Genomic DNA, 7404 nt, shown 5'->3' with positions numbered 1-7404 from the left:
CGGGGTAGACCTGGTGTTCCGAGCGCCGGGGTAGACTTGGTGCACGGAAGCCTCGGGGTAGACCTGGTCTTCCGGGCGCCGGGGTAGACCTGGAATTCCGGGCGCCGGGGTAGGCCTGTTCCCCTGGAGCCGGGGTAGACCTGGTGTTCCGGGCGCCAGGGTAGACCTGGTGCACGGAAGCCTCGGGGTAGACCTGGTGTTCCGGGCGCCGGGGTAGACCTGGTGCACGGAAGCCTCGGGGTAGACCTGGTCTTCCGGGCGCCGGGGTAGACCTGGTCTTCCGGGAGCCGGGGTAGACCTGGAATTCCGGGCGCCGGGGTAGGCCTGTTCTCCTGGAGCCGGGGTAGACCTGGTCTTCCGGGAGCCGGGGTAGACCTGGAATTCCGGGCGCCGGGGTAGGCCTGTTCCCCTGGAGCCGGGGTAGACCTGGTGTTCCGGGAGCCGGGGTAGACCTGGTGCACGGAAGCCTCGGGGTAGACCTGGTCTTCCGGGAGCCGGGGTAGACCTGTCGTCCTACTCCGGGCCCGGCCTCCGGCCGCCCGGCTGCTGCGGCAGACCTGTCGCCCTGGTGTCCCGGGCGGACCTGCTGTCCCGCGCACGACCCACCCTCCGGCCGCCCGGCGCCGGTCTAGAGAGGGAAGGAGCCGGCCGTTGGGAGCCGGCAGCGCTCCCGCCTCCTCCGTGCCCAAAGCGACAGCGGCCCGGCTCCTGCCTCCGTCTCCGGATCCCTCACTGCCTTCAGCCGCTCGACCCCCCTCCCCCCCACCCCGCTGCCGTCCTGCCCCGGGCTCGGACGGGGCCAGGCCGGGCTGGAGCGTCAAGGAAAGAAGGCCGTCAAAGCAGAAGGCTGGGCGAGAGCCGAAGAGAAGGCTTCTCGGCAAAGGGGCCGCCTCTGCCGCGGGCCCCGGCCCTGCTGGCCGAAGGACCCGCCTTCCTCGGTGTCGGCCCGCTCCTGGCCCTCCCGCCGCTGCGGGTGTGCGAACCGGCCGAGGAGAGAGCGGGCGGGGGACGGCGACGGGGGTGGGGAAAGTAGTCTGCGAGCGGCGCCGGGGAGTCTGATGGGGCAGGGCGGGGCGCCCCCAACCGTCGATGGGCGGAGGCGGGGAAAGTCTTCAGGCGGGGCGCCCCCAACCGTCGATGGGCGGGCTCTGAGGGGGCGGCGTCGGATTGCGAGTGTGTGGAGCCGGCGTGTGTGTCACCGTGCCCCTCTCTCTCTGTCTCTCTCTCCCTCCCTTCCCCCCCTCGCCCCCCCGTCCCTCCCTCCCTCCCTCGCTTCCCTTGCGCGCTGGCCCCACTGAAATTCCGTTCGGCCGGGTAGGGCTGCGCGGCACCCCGGGCGGAGGGGGCTGCTGACGCTGCTTCGACGGCAGGCTGACGCAGGCTGCCTGTCAGCTTGGTCTGGGATCGCTCTGGGTACCAGAGGGAAAGAAATAAAGTTCGCCAAGAAAATTCCTTTTCCGGATCAGTTTCTTGCGCCGAGGGAACAGAAGAGTCGTTCTCTTCGAGAAGGGAGGAAAGGGGAAGCGCGGGAAATGAAACCCGAACCCCAAACCAGACCAAGGGGAACCAAGCCACAAAAAACAAAGGGATAACCCCGTAACTCCTAAAACAAACCCAGAAAACTCGAACCAAAAGTCCCGCAACGCACATTCCCCCACCCCCCACAAAAACCCACACCGAGCCCCCCCCCTCGCGCCCGCCCCCCCCACCCCCACCAGGCAAAAAAAGGTAAAGCCGGCCATTGAGAAACGCTCTACTACCCGGGTATGGGGAAATACCTCTTGCCATGGCCCCGGAATAGACTTTTCCTCCGGGCGCCGGGGTAGACCCGTTGTCCGGCCCCCCGGGCTACACCTGGTATCCCGGAGCCGGGGTAAACCTTGTACCCGGCGGCCGGGGTAGACCTGGTATCCAGGAGCCGGGGTAGACCTTGTACCCGGCGGCCGGGGTAGACCTGGTATCCCGGAGACGGGGTAGACCTTGTACCCGGCGGCCGGGGTAGACCTGGTATCCAGGAGCCGGGGTAGACCTTGTACCCGGCGGCCGGGGTAGACCTGGTATCCAGGAGCCGGGGTAGACCTTGTACCCGGCGGCCGGGGTAGACCTGGTATCCAGGAGCCGGGGTAGACCTTGTACCCGGCGGCCGGGGTAGACCTGGTATCCAGGAGACGGGGTATACCTTGTACCCGGCGGCCGGGGTAGACCTGGTATCCAGGAGCCGGGGTAGACCTTGTACCCGGCGGCCGGGGTAGACCTGGTATCCAGGAGACGTGGTATACCTTGTACCCGGCGGCCGGGGTAGACCTGGTATCCCGGAGCCGGGGTAGACCTTGTACCCGGCGGCCGGGGTAGACCTGGTATCCAGGAGCCGGGGTAGACCTTGTACCCGGCGGCCGGGGTAGACCTGGTATCCAGGAGACGTGGTATACCTTGTACCCGGCGGCCGGGGTAGACCTGGTATCCCGGAGCCGGGCTAGACCTTGTACCCGGCGGCCGGGGTAGACCTGGTATCCAGGAGCCGGGGTAGACCTTGTACCCGGCGGCCGGGGTAGACCTGGTATCCAGGAGCCGGGGTAGACCTTGTACCCGGCGGCCGGGGTAGACCTGGTATCCAGGAGCCGGGGTAGACCTTGTACCCGGCGGCCGGGGTAGACCTGGTATCCAGGAGACGGGGTAGACCTTGTACCCGGCGGCCGGGGTAGACCTGGTATCCCGGAGACGGGGTAGACCTTGTACCCGGCGGCCGGGGTAGACCTGGTATCCCGTAGACGGGGTAGACCTTGTACCCGGCGGCCGGGGTAGACCTGGTATCCCGGAGACGGGGTAGACCTTGTACCCGGCGGCCGGGGTAGACCTGGTATCCCGGAGACGGGGTAGACCTTGTACCCGGCGGCCGGGGTAGACCTGGTATCCCGGAGACCGGGTAGACCTTGTACCCGGCGGCCGGGGTAGACCTGGTATCCAGGAGCCGGGGTAGACCTTGTACCCGGCGGCCGGGGTAGACCTGGTATCCAGGAGACGGGGTAGACCTTGTACCCGGCGGCCGGGGTAGACCTGGTATCCAGGAGCCGGGGTAGACCTTGTACCCGGCGGCCGGGGTAGACCTGGTATCCAGGAGACGGGGTAGACCTTGTACCCGGCGGCCGGGGTAGACCTGGTATCCCGGAGCCGGGGTAGACCTTGTACCCGGCGGCCGGGGTAGACCTGGTATCCCGGAGACGGGGTAGACCTTGTACCCGGCGGCCGGGGTAGACCTGGTATCCAGGAGCCGGGGTAGACCTTGTACCCGGCGGCCGGGGTAGACCTGGTATCCAGGAGACGGGGTATACCTTGTACCCGGCGGCCGGGGTAGACCTGGTATCCCGGAGACGGGGTAGACCTTGTACCCGGCGGCCGGGGTAGACCTGGTATCCCGGAGCCGGGGTAGACCTTGTACCCGGCGGCCGGGGTAGACCTGGTATCCAGGAGACGGGGTAGACCTTGTACCCGGCGGCCGGGGTAGACCTGGTATCCCGGAGACGGGGTAGACCTTGTACCCGGCGGCCGGGGTAGACCTGGTATCCAGGAGCCGGGGTAGACCTTGTACCCGGCGGCCGGGGTAGACCTGGTATCCCGGAGCCGGGGTAGACCTTGTACCCGGCGGCCGGGGTAGACCTGGTATCCCGGAGACGGGGTAGACCTTGTACCCGGCGGCCGGGGTAGACCTGGTATCCCGGAGACGGGGTAGACCTTGTACCCGGCGGCCGGGGTAGACCTGGTATCCAGGAGCCGGGGTAGACCTTGTACCCGGCGGCCGGGGTAGACCTGGTATCCAGGAGCCGGGGTAGACCTTGTACCCGGCGGCCGGGGTAGACCTGGTATCCCGGAGACGGGGTAGACCTTGTACCCGGCGGCCGGGGTAGACCTGGTATCCCGGAGCCGGGGTAGACCTTGTACCCGGCGGCCGGGGTAGACCTGGTATCCAGGAGCCGGGGTAGACCTTGTACCCGGCGGCCGGGGTAGACCTGGTATCCAGGAGCCGGGGTAGACCTTGTACCCGGCGGCCGGGGTAGACCTGGTATCCAGGAGCCGGGGTAGACCTTGTACCCGGCGGCCGGGGTAGACCTGGTATCCAGGAGACGGGGTAGACCTTGTACCCGGCGGCCGGGGTAGACCTGGTATCCAGGAGCCGGGGTAGACCTTGTACCCGGCGGCCGGGGTAGACCTGGTATCCCGGAGACGGGGTAGACCTTGTACCCGGCGGCCGGGGTAGACCTGGTATCCCGGAGACGGGGTAGACCTTGTACCCGGCGGCCGGGGTAGACCTGGTATCCCGGAGACGGGGTAGACCTTGTACCCGGCGGCCGGGGTAGACCTGGTATCCAGGAGCCGGGGTAGACCTTGTACCCGGCGGCCGGGGTAGACCTGGTATCCAGGAGACGGGGTAGACCTTGTACCCGGCGGCCGGGGTAGACCTGGTATCCAGGAGACGGGGTAGACCTTGTACCCGGCGGCCGGGGTAGACCTGGTATCCCGGAGCCGGGGTAGACCTTGTACCCGGCGGCCGGGGTAGACCTGGTATCCCGGAGCCGGGGTAGACCTTGTACCCGGCGGCCGGGGTAGACCTGGTATCCCGGAGCCGGGGTAGACCTTGTACCCGGCGGCCGGGGTAGACCTGGTATCCCGGAGACGGGGTAGACCTTGTACCCGGCGGCCGGGGTAGACCTGGTATCCCGGAGACGGGGTAGACCTTGTACCCGGCGGCCGGGGTAGACCTGGTATCCCGGAGACGGGGTAGACCTTGTACCCGGCGGCCGGGGTAGACCTGGTACCCCGGAGACGGGGTAGACCTTGTACCCGGCGGCCGGGGTAGACCTGGTATCCAGGAGACGGGGTAGACCTTGTACCCGGCGGCCGGGGTAGACCTGGTACCCCGGAGACGGGGTAGACCTTGTACCCGGCGGCCGGGGTAGACCTGGTATCCAGGAGACGGGGTAGACCTTGTACCCGGCGGCCGGGGTAGACCTGGTATCCCGGAGCCGGGGTAGACCTTGTACCCGGCGGCCGGGGTAGACCTTGTACCCGGCGGCCGGGGTAGACCTGGTATCCCGGAGACGGGGTAGACCTTGTACCCGGCGGCCGGGGTAGACCTGGTATCCAGGAGACGGGGTAGACCTTGTACCCGGCGGCCGTGGTAGACCTGGTATCCCGGAGACGGGGTAGACCTTGTACCCGGCGGCCGGGGTAGACCTGGTATCCCGGAGCCGGGGTAGACCTTGTACCCGGCGGCCGGGGTAGACCTGGTATCCCGGAGCCGGGGTAGACCTTGTACCCGGCGGCCGGGGTAGACCTGGTATCCCGGAGACGGGGTAGACCTTGTACCCGGCGGCCGGGGTAGACCTGGTATCCAGGAGCCGGGGTAGACCTTGTACCCGGCGGCCGGGGTAGACCTGGTATCCAGGAGACGGGGTAGACCTTGTACCCGGCGGCCGGGGTAGACCTGGTATCCCGGAGACGGGGTAGACCTTGTACCCGGCGGCCGGGGTAGACCTGGTATCCAGGAGCCGGGGTAGACCTTGTACCCGGCGGCCGGGGTAGACCTGGTATCCAGGAGACGGGGTAGACCTTGTACCCGGCGGCCGGGGTAGACCTGGTATCCCGGAGACGGGGTAGACCTTGTACCCGGCGGCCGGGGTAGACCTGGTATCCCGGAGCCGGGGTAGACCTGGTCTCCGTCCGCCCGGGTAGACCTGGTGTCGCGGCCGCCTGCGGAAGTTCACCAAGGGGTCGCTGTTCCAGGCTGCCTCCGGCTATGTCGACGTAGCGGTCGGCCTGCGCTGGCGCACCCTCCCGGTCGACTTCCACTCGTCTCCTTGGAGGCGTCGGCGGCCTTGGACTTATCTTTCCGTATATTGGGAGCGAGGTGACGGGCCGCGTCCCCGCAGGTTTCCAGGGTGCCTGCGTCGCAAGGCGGAGGATAGGGCGGCCGCGCCGCGCGGTCGTCGGGGCAGAGCGAGTGCCGCCTAGGCCGGGTGAGCCGCGTGGCTTGGTCCCGGTTCCCGTCCTGCCCAGGGCGCTCTTTCGGGGGGAGAGCTGCCCGAGAAGCCAGAGAGAAGAGAATGGGCAGTGTGAAGGGCCACCAGAGAGAGAGCCGAGAGCCGAGAGAGACGGCCCGAAAGACCGTGTCGAGAAGCCGCTCGCTGGCCGCAGCGAGGCGGTGAGAAGCCCCGCGTGTGTGTTGCTCCGCTCCGGTCGGCTGCCGTGCCGGCCCGGTTGAAGGGGGGGCGGCCCCCCTGGGACGATCGGTGGCAGGTGAGGCGGCGGCGCCTCGTCCCTTTTCCGCCTGGCCTTAAGCCGGGGCCCGCTCCGGCAGGCATTTTTCCGGCAGCCGGTCCGGTGGCAGTGGCCGGCAGCCGGGGGTCGACGCGGCCGGGCTTTTTTTTTCCCCGGCCCTCGCCCGAGAGCCTCCTCCCCGAGCAAGGCCCGGCCAGCCCGCCGCGGTGGCGGCGCCCGGTTCCCCCGCTCCCGACCTGTTTGCCAGCGTGTCCGTGTCGGAAGGGCAGCGGTGGGGCGCGCGGCCTGGCCTCGGCATTCGCCGCGTGGCCGGAGGGGCTCGGTGACGGCGGTCGCCCGATGAGCCGTGGAGCCGGGGTGGCGGCACCCCGTCCCACCGGCGCGTGCTGTTGAAGTCACCCCCTTCCTCGGCCTTAAGCCGGGGACCCGCCTTGCGGGCGGGCTGTTTTTTTCGCGGGCAGAGAGGGGCCGGCCGCGGTGGCCGGCCCGCCCTAGCACGGACCGAAGCCCCCGGCAGAGAGCAACCCCCGGAAGGTCGCGGGCGAGGCGGCGGCGCCTCGCCCTTCCTCGGTCGTGGCGACCGAGCCCGCTTCTGCCCCGGGCGGTCCGTTGCTATTTTTTCAAGGGCGTGTGCGGGTGCTGTGGGGGGCCCCGCCCGCCCGGCCTCCGATGGCCTTTTCCTCTCGCGGCCCTAAGCCGCGGCACCGAGAAGCGTGCGGGCCCACGAAAGCCGAGGTTGTGTGGAGCCGGGGGGCCGAGCGAGCCCCGAGCCGAGCGATGCCGGTGGGTTTCGAAGGGGGGGGGGCAGCGAGAAGGCGGCGCGCGCCTCGCCCCCCCCCGGGCCCCCGGCGCCCGTGGTTAGCACGGGTCCTTGTGGGCCGCGCACGCCATGTGCCTTTTTTTTTTTTTTTTTTTTTTCCGTTGATCGGTGCCGTACCCCGGCTTTTCCGAAGGGGAGAGAAAGAGAGGCCGAGAGAGAGAGAGAGAGAGAGAGAGCGCGCCAGCCGCGGGGCGGGCGAAAGCCGGTGGCACCTTTCTCGAACGCTCGGACGGGTTCCCTGGGCAGAAAAGGGTGAAGGCCATCCCCACCCCGGCCCGGCGGTCCCGTCCTTCCGTCGTCCGGCCAGGAGA

This window comes from Lonchura striata, chromosome 33, assembly GCF_050655825.1.
Source record: "Lonchura striata isolate lonStrDom1 chromosome 33, ASM5065582v1, whole genome shotgun sequence".
Taxonomy (NCBI): domain Eukaryota; kingdom Metazoa; phylum Chordata; class Aves; order Passeriformes; family Estrildidae; genus Lonchura; species Lonchura striata.
Note: the sequence above shows the minus strand (reverse complement) of the source record.